Source organism: Oncorhynchus kisutch, linkage group LG22, assembly GCF_002021735.2.
Source record: "Oncorhynchus kisutch isolate 150728-3 linkage group LG22, Okis_V2, whole genome shotgun sequence".
NCBI classification, from domain to species: domain Eukaryota; kingdom Metazoa; phylum Chordata; class Actinopteri; order Salmoniformes; family Salmonidae; genus Oncorhynchus; species Oncorhynchus kisutch.
In genome coordinates, this window is record NC_034195.2 from 47,696,969 (window position 1) to 47,703,511 (window position 6,543).

At 43.6% G+C, this 6,543-nt stretch overlaps 2 non-coding genes across 2 annotated transcripts; both read left to right on the forward strand.

Moving 5' to 3' along the window:
* The first annotated feature begins 4,342 nt into the window (after positions 1-4,342).
* On the forward strand, positions 4,343-4,414 carry trnap-ugg (transfer RNA proline (anticodon UGG)). The gene has a single exon. It is a non-coding gene; the product is annotated as a tRNA-Pro (tRNA).
* A 1,547-nt stretch (positions 4,415-5,961) lies between these two features.
* trnap-agg (transfer RNA proline (anticodon AGG)) lies at positions 5,962-6,033 on the forward strand. Its single transcript has one exon. It is a non-coding gene; the product is annotated as a tRNA-Pro (tRNA).
* The last annotated feature ends 510 nt before the right edge of the window (positions 6,034-6,543 follow it).

Here is a 6,543-nt window from a genome sequence, read left to right on the forward strand (position 1 = left end):
TCAGTACTTGCTATGTAGACGATGCCCTGTGATTAGAATGGTCTATGTGTTTTCACTGATCTGCCCTTCTTGGCAATGTCTCTCTTGAGAAAGAGGTCTTCAGACCTCAATATCACTTCCTGGTTAAATAAAGATGAAATAAAAAGTAAACAAATAGTCTCATCAAATAAATCTTCAGAAAATCCTCTGAAGGCAACTGGCCTTCACCTAAAAAAAAGCAGATAACTACAAAAAAGTCCCATAGGCCTAGAGCCTTAAAAACACAACCATTGTAGTAGTGTTCACACTATCCAATCAATAAACAGATACTGGGGATGTTACTGTACCTCTCCCTTTGCAAACAGCAGCATTACAAACATGGTGAAGACAAACAGGTGGAGAACCACTAGTAAGATCACACTGGAGAGAAGAAGAAAGCCCTATAGTCAGCCAAAATGAAGGACGTTGTGCATGTCTGTACTTAATCAGCATTTGACTCAATTCAATTCCATTACCTTGTTATTTCTAGTATTGTTCTTTTGATGAATTTCAACGTCTTCTTCATCAATTATGAGTTGTGAAGGAGGTAGAATGGCCGAATAAGTTTTCTGATACTCATAGTCTACGACACAAATGATGCAAAACATATCAGGACAGAAGAATCAGATGACATTTCTTCTTTATGAAACAAGCTTACTAAGTGTTGTACACTCAACATACTGTAGAATAGAATAGAATATGATTACGTGAAAAAGCATATCAAGGTCCCAGAGGAGAGATTATAAAGGGGTATACATGTGAGTTTGCTTACATCATCACAAGCCATTTTCAAGGTCAAGGTCCAGTCAATGACAGACACTGAGATGACCACCATGTAGCCCACCAGCCATTTACACTTCAAAATCTCCTCATGACGTATCAGGTACCTCCACAAAAAGAGTAAGGAGGAATCACTTCCAACAAATAGGCTACTGATCCTCACAGCAGTAAATGAATGATGTGCCTAGTAATCTACACTACAATCTACACACAGAAAAATTGGTTCCAAAAGGGATCTTAGGCTGGCCCTATAGTAGAACCCTTATTGGATCCATGTAGAACCCTTTTCGGTTCCAGGTAGAACCCTTTTTGGTTTCATGTAGAACCATTTGGGGTTTCATGTAGAACCATCTGTGGAAGTTGTTCTACCTGGAACCAAAAAGAGTTCTTCAGACGGTTCTCCTATAGGGACAGCCAAAGAACCATTTTAGTTTTTTTTTAAGAGTGTATGAAATTGATTGAGAAATGTACTCAAAAGCTGTATGACCATGGTATTACACATGATCAATAGATATCAGATGATATCGGAATAATATGTTATATTAATAGTATTTGTTGAGTAGTGTTAAGGTATTATGGAGTGTAGTAATAGTTTTATTTGGTGGTTCACTACATCAGAAGTAGATTTTGAGTGTTTATTACCTTAACGATGAGGTGGAACGTGAATATGAGAAGGCAGATAATCTCGATGCCCTCGGTGAGGCCACATGGGGGTTCGCAGAGGGTGTGTTAAGAACGCAGGCAACTACACAAAAACAAGATCCCACAAAAACCAGTGGGGAAATGGCTGCCTAAATATGATCCCCAATCAGAGACAACGATAAACAGCTGCCTCTGAATACCAGGCCAACATAGACGTAAATGCACTAGATCACCTACCCTAGTCACAACCCGACTTGACCAAAATAGGAAATAAAAAGCGTCGGTGGCAGCTCCGGTGTGGGGCAAAGTACCCACTCCGTTCGTCGATTCGCCAGCATCGGTGGCGGCTCTGGTGCAGGACGTTTCTTCGGCGCAGAGGAGGGCCCCGGCTATGGAGCTGGGTTGTACGCCGCTCCCGGACTGGGCACAGGCGCAGAAGAAGGCTCCTCCCATGGAGTGGAACCGGACGCCGTGCCTGGACTGGACATCGGCGCAGAGGAAGAATCCTGCAATGGACCGGGAAAGGACGCCGTGCCTGGACTGGGAATCAGCGCAGAGAAGGGCTCTTGCCATGGAGCTGGACTGGACGTGGACCGTCTCAGGAGGTTCCGGACTGGGAACTGTCGAAGGAAGCTCCGGACCGGGAACTGTCGAAGGAAGCTCTGGACTGGGAACCGTTGCCGGAAGTTCTGGACTGGGAACCGTCGCTGGAAGCTCTGGACTGGGAACCGTATCCGGAAGCTCTGGACTGGGAACTGTCGCCGGAATTTCTGGACTGGGAACCGTCGCTGGAAGCTCTGGCGTACCGGACTGGGTAAGCGCACTGGAGGCCAGATGCATGAAACTGGTGCAGATGACACCGGACTGGTGTCACGCTCCTCTGCAGCACTCTCATCGCCACCACCTTTCTCCGAAATCTTTCGTAGAGTTCCTCCTTCAACTCCCTGACGGTCTCTGGCTCATTCCTCGGCTCCACCGACCACCCTGTGTGCCTCCCCCAAAAAGTTATTTTCCTATGCCTGTGCCTGCCTGGACTGGTGTGTTGATGACTGCAGCAGGACAGGTATAGAGGGGACTTTCAGGTATAAAAGCCTTAGCAGGACTTTGCTGTGGGGGAGAGGGTCAGACCAGGCCAGCCTCGGGGGACTATGGACAGCTCCTGTGGAACTGGTGTCAGAGTCAAGGCTAGTAACTAACTGACTGACTGAGTGACTGGCTGCAGGACTGAGTTGAGAGTAGAACAGGTAAAGAGGGGACCTAAAGGTATGGAGAGGCCAGACCAGGCCAGAGGGAATCCAGACAATGCTCTGGAACTGGGGTCAGAGGCAGGGCAGAACAATGCAGGACAGGTGTCACTCAGAAGGGGTATAGTGCAGGACAGGTGACAGTCAACAGGGGAACAGGACAGCTAGAGAGAGGACCTCCATGTAAAATACCACCTGCTTGATCTTTGATCAATGCTGCTGAGTTTTTTACGCTTTTACAATTTCCCTTGTGTACTAAGAATGGTCCACCACCCAAAGGACATCCAGCCAACTTCCTGTGGCTATGAAATCCTGACCTTTTCACCAGACATGCTACCTTGTCATGCTGCTGCTCCAGTTCCAACTGTTCTGCCTGCGGCTATGGAACCCTGACCAGTGATGATTATTTGACCACGCTGGCCATCTATGAACTTTTGAACATGTTGAACTGTTCTGAGGACAGAAGCATGTGCAACTCAATATTAGGAATGTGTTACTAATGTTTTGTACACCTTATGTTTTTTCATTTAGATTTTGTCATAACTTTGTAAGGACCAACGCCTGAGATGAGAAGCAGGTACGGGGAGTCAACATTTAAACAGGAACAAACAGGTAACAAGAGAGGCACAACGTTGGTACAGCGGGTAAAAAAAATACATATGACAATCAAAGCAGGGAACAGAGCGAGGAACCAGACATATATAGGGAAGGTAATGACACAGGTGATAGAGTCCAGCTGAGTCCAATAGTCACTGATGAGTGTGACGGGGGGGAAGGCAGGTGTGAGTAATGATGGTGGCAGGAGTGCGCAATGCTGGGGAGCCTGGCGCCCTCGAACGCCAGGGGGGAAGAGCGGAAGCAGGCATGACTAACTTAAGTTGAGTGAAACTCTCTGCAAAGTCATCAAAGTTGTTTGACCAGTAACCAAGATGTTCATAAGAACCACATTGTAGAGTTTTGTTTACAATCATTGTCATGATTCTGGGGTCAGCGGTATTGCTGTACGAAATAGATAATACATGTAGGCAGGAAATAGGTTGTTTATAGGAAATAGGTAGTTTATTGTTGATGCTCGATTAAAAGCTGTGATTTCTGAGATATCATATTTTCTTCATACCTCAGGTTACTAGCAGGTGCTATGATAGTGCCTTTGAACGACCAGACCCCAAGCACAGCAAATACATAATAATCCACCTGCAAACAAAGACGGCACTTCTTTACAATCGTACCAGTTTAACAGCTCTGGTATGACTTCTGTTAGGTACTGGTTTTGACAGTGTTATGTAGCCCTTATGACCTATGACAAAGGGGTCAAGTAAAGTGTTCCGGAATATGTTAAGGTATGGTTATAGTTCTACTGGCTATTTCAGCTCATTTGAGTTGAATATGCCTTGGACAAGATATCATTGGGTTATACATCAGAGGAAATATATACAATATATAATACGATAAATTGCCTCGTATAACAGACAAATGTAATGTTTTCTACAGGTCAGAACTTTAGTATAGTGATGATGCAGTGTACATCATCACCAGTAGAGGTGAGTAAAGTAACAAAGTTTCACTAAGGACACGCCTCAGATTTCACACACGCTTGACATCAGTGACAGGGCAGATGGGAGCAAACTTATAGTATGTGTTTACCCTTCTTTCAACAAGGCTCGTTGGTCTAGGGGTATGATTCTCGCTTTGGGTGCGAGAGGTCCCGGGTTCAAATCCCGGACGAGCCCTTCTTTTCTGAACACTACAGGCTCGTTGTACTGTCCAAGATAATGATTGTCTACTTGGGGAAGTGGAGATGACTGTGCATATTCATCAGAAACAGTGATATTCAGTCATGTGTAGGGTTCTATAACAAAGTGGGTAGAAAAATCTTACCAAAAGGAAAATGGTAGACTGTAAGTGGCAAATATAGATATCTGTAGGCCCTTTGGTAAAACAGAGATATAAAACAATATCCAGTCAGTATGGAATATAATGTACAGTGTCGTAATGTCAACGAGTGACTTTAAATTGTGTGACAGATGGTACTATAGATACATCAACTAGAATCTTCTCTAAGTTGCCCATGCTTCAAAATGGATCCTGCATTATCCTTACATACAGTATATAATACTGAACTGCACCTACCAGTGAAAGACCTGTGAGAGATCCATCAAACACGTTACTCCCATAGGACATATATCCTGTCCTGCCAAATGCTACCACCTTCAGCGCCATCTCCAGCAGGTAGTAAAGGATGAAGAAACAGTTGATTGTCTGAAAAAACAGATCAGTGGAGGCTGCTGAGGGGAGCACGGTTCATAATAATGGCTGTAACGGAGCAAATGGAATGGCATCAAACCATCTGCTTGATGTATTTGATACCATTCCACCGATTCCCCTCCAGTCATTACCACGGGCCAGTCCTCCCCAATTAAGGTGCCACCAACCTCCTGTGACAGAGATACATATAAAGTCTGTGAATTGCACGGAGCTATTGGCATAAACTGTGCAAGACCCATACCTGATTTACATGAGTCATTCATGTCGGCAGTTCACTGCAGGTACAGTAACTAATGTCTACTTGTAACTACTACTTGTAGTACATTTTACGTACAAATGGCCTTAAATGTTGAGCCTCTAAATAGTAGTTGTCTGGGTCAGAGAGATTCTTCTCACAGTCAATCACCAGGAGAATCTAGAGGAACATTGATGACGCTTAGATGCATATACAGTAGACTTAATACATGCATATACAGTAGACTTAATACATGCATATACCGTACATGACCTTTGACCTTACACATTTTCTAAAAATAAAATGGGATAAAATGCACCCTCATGCACACTCATTTTTAGACCAGAGACATCAAATGCAGAGAAGGTGAACAAAATGCGTCAGGGCCTATATCTACTGCCTTTCTAATCGACTCTCATGATGATCAATAACAGAGATAAATAGAGGACTTATATTATCTCCATTTTAAAGTAGTCAATTGTATTCTTGTTCATTGGCTGATTGCTCCCAACTCATAGGAATACCCACCCAGTTGACTACTTTAAAATGGTGGAAGCCCTCAATTGCAATGTCCATTCCAAAATGCGTTATGTCCATGATGAGTCCTCCATCTGTTTCCATTTGATCAACATGTCTGTGTTTGTGTAGAGTCTAGAATAGCCACTAGGTGGCCGTCTCTGAGCAGTTTTACTGAGCATGCAACATTAACTTGAGAGGAATTCCATATGCACGTGGCATGCAGTGGAATTTAAACTCTTGGTTGTTAACTGTTTGACAGGCTCGTTGGTCTAGGGGTATGATTCTCGCTTAGGGTGCGAGAGGTCCCGGGTTCAAATCCCGGACGAGCCCTCCTTTTAAGTTGTCAAGCAACTTACATGATGAACAGTCCTTCATAGAGTGTACAAAGCATAGTAGTGTACATTCACTATCGCATCTCTATCAACAATATTACTGTGAATAAGTAGCCTGGAATCTTAACTCATAAGCTCTGTTTCAATATTGTTATGGTGAAACAATTCATGTCAGTTAGGATTCCAGGCTAGTATCATAACTAAGAGCTGTTAGGATCAAGCAGAAAAACAAATATCTTAGTTAATTTGTGAAATATTGTAACATTGTGAACTTGTGAAATAGTGAATTCACACAGATGCAGATAACATTGGCCAGGGCCACATTCCCCACCACAGTGACATAATGCTGAATGAAGATAAACTGAACCTTGTGCAGGAACTTAGATGAGTACTCAGGCAATGGAGGATGCTACAGAGGGAAACAATGACTTCAATTTGCTGTTCAATATCCTTTCACAATAACTTTTCAGATTTGCTTCTGTCCAAGTGTTTGCTTCCGTTGCAAATG